At 36.5% G+C, this 11,523-nt stretch overlaps 1 long non-coding RNA gene and 1 pseudogene across 1 annotated transcript; one reads left to right on the top strand and one right to left on the bottom strand.

Annotated features, from left to right (window-relative positions):
• Positions 1-815: 815 nt before the first annotated feature.
• Positions 816-1,847, bottom strand: LOC103335796 (uncharacterized). The gene is made up of 3 exons (XR_514351.3): positions 1,635-1,847; positions 1,477-1,553; positions 816-1,264 (listed from the first exon to the last, which is right to left on the bottom strand). It is a non-coding gene; the product is annotated as an uncharacterized LOC103335796 (long non-coding RNA).
• Positions 1,848-1,870: 23 nt separating this feature from the next.
• Positions 1,871-6,232, top strand: LOC148916379 (uncharacterized; annotated as a pseudogene).
• Positions 6,233-11,523: the final 5,291 nt, after the last annotated feature.

The following is an 11,523-nucleotide window of genomic DNA, read 5'->3' on the forward strand; positions in this document are numbered from 1 at the left end:
CTTTTGGTTGTTAGAAAGTGCTTTTAGCCCTTTCAGAAGCACTCCCAAATAGACCCTTGTGAAATAACTCATATGTCGTATGTTATCATTGAAAAGCTTTCAATTTAAATTCCCACATGCACATGCGTGCATATTTTTCATGCGAATGTGACAGATAAGAAACCCAAGTTGATTCACTCACCCGAAAGTTAGATGATGCACTAAGTCAAAATTTGAAAGGGGCCTACCTAATTTGATATGTCAATATAAAATTATTAATATAAACATTTTATTTAAATTTATCCCTATATATTTTACTTTTTTAACCATTGGCACGGCAAACTGTTAGGTAGATTCTTATATTTTTGTTTCTCTAATAGACAACATGTAGTGTTTTAGGTGTGGTGTTGTTATTGAGATTTGGTAGCAACATAAGAGAGAGAGAGAGAGAGAGAGAGAAAATGGAGAGACCTATGAAAAATTGGAGAGAATTCACCTATCTCATTTGTTCTTATTTCTCTGTTTAACAAAAGGAAGAGGCATTTTTTTGGGTCGAAAATGATATTCATTCAAGCCCACACCTAAAGCAGGTGGGAGGGGGACAAATAAAGTCCAATACAGCAGAATGCCTGAACCATCGATGACAAAACAGAGAAGCAAAACAATTGCAATCTCATTGAGAGATTCAACAAGCCACACACCAAGCGTCACAAGAGACATGGGAGACCTCCCGTGATATTATTATGTTGTAATCATTTTAAAAATTCTCTCTTAAATTAGTCCCCTCATCACGGCAACTACTGATGACAATGTGAAATAAAAGAGAACACCAAGAATTTAATGTGGTTGGGCAAAACACCTGCCTACGTCCACGGTGTTACCAAATTCTTTATACCAGGGAAAATACAAGTACAAGAATAAACACTCAAGAGTTTTATACCCAAAATCCGAGCCCTTATCCACTAGGATACACCACTTGCACACCATCCCTCCAAACACCATGATGCATAGCATTGGAATTGGAAAGCCAAGCATACATTCATTTATACCGATGCTAACCATATCATCATCATACAATGGATGCATAATTAATATAACATGTAAAAAATACACCACATGCATTACTTAGTTGTTGCGAAACCCGTACGTCTTGCACTTAGGAGGAACACGACAACGAACACTTTGCACCTCAACCATTAGCTTGTTCAGGATACCCTTATCGGTCACGGTTCTTCAAGGGCCTCATCTCGTATGTGTCCAGCACAGCAGTGGCGAAAGAAGCAACCTGCATGAACATGAGATCCAAAATTGTTGAACAAGGTTAGGTCTTGCTCTTTCAAAGCATGATTGCATTGGCTGTGATGTACTCAGCGTATCATAAAAGAGTATTCACATTTCCAATTTGATTTACTAAACAAATCCAAAGGAAGTTGAGGAGAACGAATCTAATAACAAAGAACAAAAAAATTTAATTTGATACAAGAATTCAAAACCCACTAGCAAGCTGCAGATGACTCTTGACCAGGGAGCTAAATCAACCTGCATGGCCTCCCTAATTTGTTTTGGAGTAGCCTCTGCACAACAAGAGGACACAAAATATGTGAAAAATTAGATAAATATAGAATATAAAATGACGAAAATGATATATATTTTACCTCTGGTAAATCATCGATTCGATATTTGATCTGAACCATTAGGCTCTTTGAGACCAACACCATCTTCCTATTCAGACCATCTTCTTCCTCTTCTCCTTGGGAATCGTATTCCTCATAAACCTGAACCATTCTAATATTCTTCTCTATGGAAGCCAAGCCAAGACCTACTTAGAAATTAGAGGAGAAAAGATGGTGGCTTTGTGTACATATTAACCCAGTCTTATGTGCTTTTATAGATGAAGTGCACTGTTCTGTATGGGTGGTTTGTGAAAACAAAGGGCCTTGAATCTGTGTGCCAATTTGGTATTATGTTGACAGGTTTGATTTTATCTGGTAAAGGGTGGTTTCGTCAAGGATCTGCTTGCTTCGCAATCTGGGCAGGGCAGATTTCCATTTTGGTTGACAGATGCATTTTGGCCATACGTTTCCAGGTACATTATTCACCATGATTAAATATACAAAAGGAAGCAGGTGAGTCACTTATCTACTTCAACAAAAATTCTCAAAAACTTCAACAAAAATTGTATGAGAGAAATATCAGAACTATTGTCTACGGTACTATTGTATAGAACTATCAGAACTATTGTCTACAATAGTACTGTAGACAATAGTTCTGATATTTCTCTCATACAATTTTTGTTGAAGTTTTTGAGAATTTTTGTTGAAGTAGATAAGTGACTCACCTGCTTCCTTTTATGCTAATTTTTTTTACTATTATTGTAGTAAATGACAGTACGAGGGTAATAACTACGTAAAACAGTACTCGTCAAGATAATGTCAGGCATAAATTAAGAAATGTGTACAACAATTGTGTTAATTTTTGATGTGTTTAGTAATAATTGGATTACTTCAAAATTTTAATTTTTCTGGATGAAAGTACGAAGGGTAACAACTACGTACGGAACTTGACAACTACGTAAGAAAGTAATAAATGTGCCTACGACAACAACGATAGCATTAATTGGCTGATGTATTCAGTAATAATTGGACAACATTAAATTACAAGGAAGGAAGATTTCTCACATACACACACACACAAAACTATAATACCGTGGGGATTCGAACTAGAGACCTAAAAAAGCACTAAACTATCAAGTAAGTGCAATAGCGCTGTTATGCTAATAGTGGGCAACTAATAATTGTCCCTACAACAACAATTGATAGATGGCAGGATATCAAAACCTTAGAGGCCCTTTTGATAATTATTTTAATTTTAGTTTTCATTTTTCATTTTTTGTGCTAGAGTATAGAGGAAAAATAAGGAGAATAGAAGTAAAATTGAAATGGTTATCAAACGGTTATTTAAATAAAACAAAATAGGTAAGCCCAGCCATATACAAATAAACATTGCAAAACTACCCTAAAAATCTTTTCTAGAAAGGAAATAAAGTTAAAAAGAAAAACCCCACCTAACCTAAATTTTTTCATGTTAGGTGCATGCATGGCATCTGTGTTATTTATTTCTTAGTATCCAGTGTGATTTATTCCTTAATAGATGCATTCACGCATACCACCATTTCGAAAGTTAAAGACAATTTTGTTGTATCAAATAATTGGTTGGGTTAGCTTATATATTGGACTAGTGTTATGTTTCTAGTCATTTGCACTGAAAAACTAATTAAGCATGTGCCTTGGTCACCTCAGTATCCTGTGTGTGATAACAGAAATAGTCATTCATTTTCGATTATTGTTAATGTTTTTTTATATTAAATACGCATGCATAAATAGCTGTATATATCAAGAGATAAATACATTGGATGTTACATATACCTAACATGAAAATGGTTAGGTTAGGTTGGAAACTGATTTTGAGACAATAGATTTACCAAAAGAAGAGTAGATCGACATAGGTCCATCAATTGTCGAAGAACAACGAAGATCCAACAGGATCCGGGGTTTTCCCGAATCTGAAGCTTTCTTTCTTTTTTAGCAGCTAGAGTTTTTTCTCTTGTGCTTTACTTACCACGTTTGGTAGATGACCATTTTTTTCTTTTAATCTCCTTGGCTTTTGTTTAGTGTAGTTGGCTACATTTAAAGTTCGCTTGTTTGTTTATTAACTTGTGCACACTGCTTCCCTCCATTCCTTCAAAGAGGCATTTCAACTTCTTGCATATCAATTTGACACATATGCAAAAATAATTTGTCAATAATATAACAAGAAAAATCTATAAAGAAAATCCTATATGTCCTTTCCACCCATTCTCACCTCACCCCAACAACAATATGAATCCCACAGTGCACATGAATTAATAAAAAGATACTGCAACTATACTGTAACAGTTACCCAGCAAATTAACAAAATGGCAAACCAAACCAATCCACTGTCTCCTCCACTACATAAGACAAAGCTTAGGATTTAACGAATAAGGCGACCATGCACGCGAATGACCGGTTAGTGCCGGTGCCCCGGTCCAATTACCCGGGGAAAACCCGAACTCGAAGTCGTGGCAGGCGGCCTCCAACTTCCTGAGCTCTATCCTATACGACGAATACCTATACCAACCCAACATGTGAAGCTCAAACGTCACGCCTCCATGACCTCTTCCTTCTGAGATCTTTTTTGCCACGTCACCACCTACGTGGCCTGACAGGGTTTCGATTCTGAATCTGTGAGTGGTCTCGGTCTTGGTGCTCAAAGCTGGGGAGGCGCCACCGGCTTCGTTGCCAGCAAGACACTGGCTTTGGCCTGGTCGCTGTCACGGTATCACCCGTTTCGTACAAGATCGTGGCCTGCTGCAGGCTGTGGTAGGAGACGGCGAGCTTGTGGTTGGGGGATTGACAGCGACTAGAGTGACGTCCCACTTAAGATGAGAGAGAGAGAGAGAGAGAGAGAGAGAGAGCAGTGTTGTGTTGGTTGGATTTATGAGCTTGCATCTAATGCGACATCGTATGCGGAAATCCGTTGCGTTCAGTATCACATTAGAAATCTAAAAGAGCCCCCCCTCCCCTTTGGAAGGAAATGGTTACCTCATATGAGGAATGTCTTTTGTTTGAGTTTCTCTATGGGAATATCTACACTTTAATGTCTGTGGCTTACTCACCCAACCTACCGTTCGTGATTGTTGCCTATTACATACCCAACCTACTGTTCGTGATTGTTTCCTATTACTATGTAATAGGCAACATATATTATCCGTAGCCTTTATATATTTATCGCATCGGATCTATTGTAATTCTCGATGCTAAAGTGTCTCCCGCATGCAAAAAATGTGTTGACCCCCGATGTCTAAACTTGCAACGGCATTGGTAGTTTTAATAGCTCTGATGCTAAATACAATTTACAGCATCATAATTAACTAATGCATTGAAGCTTTTTCTGACTTACAACATCACAAGCAACATAGCGTTTGTTGCCGCTTATATTCTACATCATTGGTTTTTTACATTATGCTGATGTTACTTCTTGTTATAGGCATCAGTTGTCATTGGAGTGCTATTGTTGTTTTAATATTTTAACTTAAGTTGTTTGGTGCAAAACTGAGGTTGTTATTTTTATTTATATAAAAACTGAGGTTGTTATAAATAATAGATATCACTTCTCTAAGGAAACTGTTGTCATTTTGCATGTTCCACATCACACTTAACTTGGTTAACGTCAGAATCTCAAAAAGGCATCACATCCAAATAATGTTGTGCTACTATTGGACATAAAAAACACATGCATAAATTTAAATATTAGATAACTATAAAGAAACCCATTTTAGCTATAAAATCATAGAAAAACCCTATATGAAACTGACTTTATAAACACACCCTATCCTACATGAAATAGACTTTATAAATATACCCTATTATTGCCAGCTATGTTTTTTGGGATTTACTTAATATCTGATTTTTGATTTTACCCTTTAATGTTGAATTCATATTAAAAAAACCCAAACGAGCCATGTGAACTCCTTTGGTGTTGAATTCTTATTAAAAAAACTCAAAGCGAGCCATGTGAACTCTCTAACATGTTCTCTTCTCACCATTAACTCTCAACACTAAACTCCCAAGTTCCCAACCCTCTCTCTCACTCTCTCGAGTTTCAAGCCTCAAACCCTCAAAACCCCCAAATTGTCTACGATTGAACAAAACGAAAATGCAAGCAGGTTTTGAATTCGTACGATTTGAAGAACAAATTTGAATACTCGCAACTCTCTGTAAATTTCAGCTCCAAGTCCAAAGTCTTTGGTTCCGGTAGTGATTTCGTATTCAATGACCCTAAAACCGTACGTAGCTTTAGATAATGAGAAGGAGAAGCTGAAAATGGAAGAGAAGGAAGGTGTTCAGAAAGCTAACAACGGTGGTGATTGCGAGAAGAATGAAGATGAAGAAGATTTCTCTTTCGCCTGCACCAACCCCGACGGGTCTCCGATTTCCGCCGACAATGTATTCCAAAATGGCTAGATCCATCCGGTGTTCCAAATTTTCAACCGGGACCTCCTGTTTGCCGATGCTGACGATGGTGATTCTTCTAAAGCAAGGGCCAAAGGGGTTGCCGCTTGTCTTCCTCTTTGCAGCCGCCATTGAAGAAGCTCTTCTTCAAAGAGCGGGATACATTAACCTCGGCAACGTCGTTTTACAACCAGGAGGTGGACTCGGGTCCTGATCCATGAGATCAACTAACTTCTGAGTTTGATCATCAACACCTTCTACAACAACAAGGAGATCTTTCTCTGTGAGCTCATTAGTAATGCCTCTGATGTACGTATTTTCACCTTTTTATTCTTATCCTGATTTCTCATTTCAATATTTTCTAGTATTTATTGTATGAATCTTTGTGTTTTCTTTTTGTGTTTGGCTTGTGAACATTTTAAATTCAACGATTTAGTTGGTATGCTTAGGTTAGAAATCTAAACATGGTAACTTTTTATGCTGTGGTTTATGATTGTTTCAATATTGAAGGAAACTAATTTATTTTTTCTTTAGTCATTGTTACTTTTTTAATTGAAAGTTTGAGAATATTAGGGGTTTTTGACTTAGTTGTTCTCTTATGGCTTAGAAACACTAGATAAGGTTTGCTGGAAACATTTTATGGAGTTTAGAGAAGAATCTAGATAAGGTTTTTTTAATTGTTTCCTTTCGTTTTAATTTTTGAAGGATAGTAGCCTCCAGTCATGCTTAGGGCTACGAAATTACAGTTGTAGGGGCTTTTTCGTTCGGCAACTACAAACGGGTTGGGCTGCCGTAAAGGGCAGATGGATGAAATTGCCCCTTGAGCCTGAGTTTAAAGATCAAGCCCCAAGAATGCTTCGAAAGGACAGAGATGCCTTAGGAAACACCTTGGTTACCTTTACCAATGAAAATAACAACAGCTTACAGCTTACAGATGATTTCTTGATGCTTACAAATAAATTTTCTAGCTTGGCATGAGAGAAAGAAAGCAACCATGTTCCTTCAAGCGGCTAGTAGAGAGAAAGAAAGAACGATGTTCTTCCGTCATATGTGCAAGTAGTCTGCCATAAGAAGAAAATGGAGAATGAGGGTGAATAGTGCACGAGATTGCTGGGTTTTTGCAGGTAAGAGAAGAAGTTTGCTCTCTAGGTGTGGGTTGATTTCGTTGGGTAGAAGAGGCCTCATTTTATAGCCGCTGGAAACCATTACTTCCCAAGAAACCCTAATGGCTTCTACCCATTTTGGCCAAGCTTTTCCCTTCCTTTCTCATCTCCTCCCTTGACTTTTTCGATCTTGGTGAAATTTCCTCTACCTAGGAGAGATTTTTGGGAGCTCAATGCCCCATTTCCGTTTTTGGGAGACTTCCATTCCCCATCTCCTTCATTTTTTCTTTCCTTTTCCATGGCAGGTCCGATAAGGGAAGGAATTGGGGTATGTATGCTAGTTCAAAGGGTGTTTCTCTTCCGGCAGCTTGCATGTTAATATCTCTTGGTTCTTGGGTGTTTTGTGCTTGAAAATTGTTCCTTCCCATGTGCTGGAGCCTTCCAGCAGCTCTTCATATGTGGACATCTTGCTCCCTTCGTGGCTTCTGTTTTTTCAACAAGGGGCTGATGCTTTTGCTGCTTCTCATTTCTAATTATATGGGCCTTCTAAGATAATGGGTTGGTTTGTCAAAATAAATAGGCTAGCCTCAACAAGTGTTGAACTATTTTTGTTGAGGTGTTGGGCTAATTTGGTTCAGCTAATGGGCTATTTCCTCTTTTGTGCTCATCCATATGTTTGGGCCTAAGAAATGGGCTTGAGTCCCTAGGCTCCCAAGCAACCTGAGACTTCCACTTCTCAGCCCATCAATGGTCTTATGTCGATTTATTACCATCCATACCACAACCCACTCAAGCAAGCCCCGGACATTTGAGTGGCTTTGGCCTACTTAAACTTATAGCGTGGCATGTTGCTTATTTGCTTAGCGTGGCATGTGTGCAAGTGCATATGATGAACTTTCGCGTGCCCAAATCAGGTTTCTTCTCAGAAGGTATCGCTTTGGGCCGAACCATGAATTTTTTGGGCCTCAACAACAGTTAACTTGAATTAATTATACGATGGTTCCATTTTATGTCTATGATCCACCAATTGTGGGAAATAATTTATGCTAGTGCAAGTCCTTTAGGCAATGATTTAGATGATGTTGTTGTGTTTACTGGAAATATGACAGTTGTAAGACGAACATCACTCTTCTTTCATAACATGTGCTTTCGATAGAGAGGAAACAGAAAATTTGAATATAGCATGGGTCCCTTTTTCACTTATTAATATTTTTGTTTAGTCGTGTTTTTTTGGGTTAAAATTTTAGTTCCCTGATGTTGAGCAATTCAAGAGCTAGTTGGCCAATAATGCCTTTGTGGCAAATCAGAATTATATAAATATGACTGCTAGTGATACACAAACTTGCAAAGTGCAACATAAGACCAACTATATCATCTTTTGGTTTGAGTGGAGTTTTTGTTTAGGTTGGCCTGCTGTCATCCTTGCGTTAGTTATGAACGAACGATATTATTTCTATTGTTGTAAATTGTCTTATATAATTTTCATTGACTTGGCATGTTATCCTTGGATATAAGCAAGATAGGTTAAAAAAAATACCTTGTTTACTTTTATTAGTGATTCCAAAGTGAGAGGTAGATAAGTCTTAGAAGAACAAGTTTCAAATCTTTACTCATTTTCTTGAAGTATTTTCTGAATGCTCAAATTTTGCAGTTTTGATAAGCGTCTTGCTGCATAAAGAAAAGAGAAAGAAATGGCAGTTAGCTGCAATTGGTAATTCACCTGGTTTAAAATTTAGCATCTATGATATGGCTTTATACCTGACCATAGTTATGGAATTTTGCAACCAACTATTTGATTTGGAGTCTCAACGCAGTTTGCAATCAATGGCATGATAGGCATTAGAGTTTAAGTCAAGTCCTGCGTTTAAAGACATTTTTAATTAGGGAAAGAAATAATTGTATGTACCTTTACAGTGTCCATCTTCTTGTTTAGTTTAGTAATAAGAACCTGACTTTCTCATGGTGATCATTTATACTGGGAACAGTTCATTGCATGTCGAGTTTAAGACACAGTCAGGAAAGTCTCTAGGATTAACTAGTAGTTTAAAAGACTTCTAAGTCCATATGTATGTATGAGTTAGTATGTAATGTGGCCCTTTACTTTATTTGGTTTACAATTGAATTAAATTAACGAACACTGGATCTCTATTCATATCTCAAATATTTTCTAATTTGGTTAGACTTTATTTGGTTTATGAAATGAAATGATGTTGTTATTAACTTCCAATAAGTGGTATGAAATATTGTTCATACCCTGAAACTGAGTTGATTTCTATGACATAGTATTAACAGAATTTCAGTAACAAAACATGCTCTATAATTTGCTATATATATAGTTGTGCACTTGAAGTTTATGATATGTAGAATGTGATTTTTACTAGGAAGATAGTTCTATGACATAGTATTAATAGTGTACTTCTATGACATAGTATTAACAGTTACATTTTTTTTCTTCTTGTAGAGGCGTTTCCTTTTGCTTTTGCAATTATTTCTAGTGAAACTATGGACAATTGGAGGTGGTTTCTGCAAAGGATATTAGATGTCATTTTTTTTTTTAGTTTTTTGTGTTGGGCTTGTTTTAAGTTAATCAGTGGCAATCATATAATTTATAGGAACTTCAACACTCATTTCTTATGTAGTAAATGAGTTTTTGGGTGTGTTTCTAAATTGCATTCCATATGGGTTTTTTTTATTATAATATCAGCCCCTATTTTGGGTATATTACTAAAGCTCCCTTTAAATATATCTGTACTCGAAATATATATCAAATATTTCCATGAATTCACAATCTTTCCAGCCCCACATATTATCCATCCTTGTCTATATATAAGCAAAATACTAGCAAAAAAGACACATAAAATGAAGGCTGAAGCTAATATTACCCATTCTTTTCTTGATCAGCTGTGTATATTGTAAATATTCTTTGGTATGCAAAAACTGAAAAGCATATGGCACTCGAACAAAATTTATCATATAGCCTCCAGCAGGAAGTACTCACTGACAGCCATGATGAGCAAAGGTTAAAAAATAAACATTACAAAAAGGAGAGCATTAGTAGAGACCATAAACTAGTGTTACTAAACGGATGAATAATCTGTGACGAATAATTTGACGAGTTTTTATAAAAGTTCATAGAACTGTCTACTTTGAGTTGTGCTATCACAAAGAGTTGATTAATATAAATCGGAGAAATAGAACATCTCTCTTCTCAATCTTTGAGTTGTTTTTGTTTTGAAATTATTATTATATATATATATATATATATTTTTTTGTGCTCGGATGCTTGCAGTTATGCAAAGCAAAGATATCTCGAGACAAATGAGGAATACTTGGATAAATTTTAAAATCTAAAATAGTATGATAGTACGGCCAGCCGTGTGGTATAGCACGAGTTATACTGGAGAAGAAAAGGACCAATATGTATACCGGAGTTGAAAACAAAAGGTCAGTGTTAGTGGTATTTAAGGGTTAACCAAAACTATGTAGAGTACCTCTGATCAATCATAGATTTGATGTTTATTGCACGTTTGGGTCTTTTTAGAAGACTCATCTTCCTCTTCATCATTGTAATTCAATATTTGTAATAATCCTTTAGAAATCATCACCAGTAACTAAAGAAGAAGTGTAATAAGTTATTAAAACTTGAACACTAACCTTGTTCTGCCATTGTATGAACACTTGAGAGAGAGTTCTTCTCTAAGATAACCGATTTCCTTAGCTCAATATTCTAGATGGGGTGAATATCTTGATGAGTTGTGTATATTGGCTCTTAGAGGGAGCTCTTCTGTTTATACGCATCACTCAAGGAGTCTTGCCCATCGAGAAACTCCTTGAGGTATCCTTATTGCAATAGAATGAATCCCAATTCTAACAGAACTAGAAACCCCTTTAGCCTTGTAATCCAATTAAAACACTGATACAAAGTCTACTGGATGAGATTAGTTTGAGTCCTTGATTAATCAAGAAGTCTTGCAATCCGACAATGATTAGAAGACCACTTTATGTGAGTTTAAGATAGTAAACTATCTTACAAGAAGATGATATAAAACTGGTTTGGCCACATACCAAATCTCATATATAAGTGATTTTTACAGTTGTAGTGCAGGACGCTAGAAGGTTTGTCTTAAAAAAGAAATGAAAACGAAAACAACGGGCTTATCCAAGATCGGGTTTAGGGTTTTATCTGTTTGGCAAGTGCTTGCCCCCTCTTCCACCCTGATATCTACTATGTATCTCACATCTTCTTTAGATATGGTTTTGGCAACTTCATGACAATAATTGGTAAACATACCAACCCTGATCCGAATAATATACAATAGCACTCAAATAGACATTCATTATCAATGCAATTAAGGAAAGTAATTAAGACTTGGCATATTCTAACATAGTTCTACGGATTCAAAAACGAG

This window comes from Prunus mume, linkage group LG6, assembly GCF_029339155.1.
Source record: "Prunus mume cultivar Tortuosa linkage group LG6, ASM2933915v1, whole genome shotgun sequence".
Lineage (NCBI taxonomy): Eukaryota > Viridiplantae > Streptophyta > Magnoliopsida > Rosales > Rosaceae > Prunus > Prunus mume.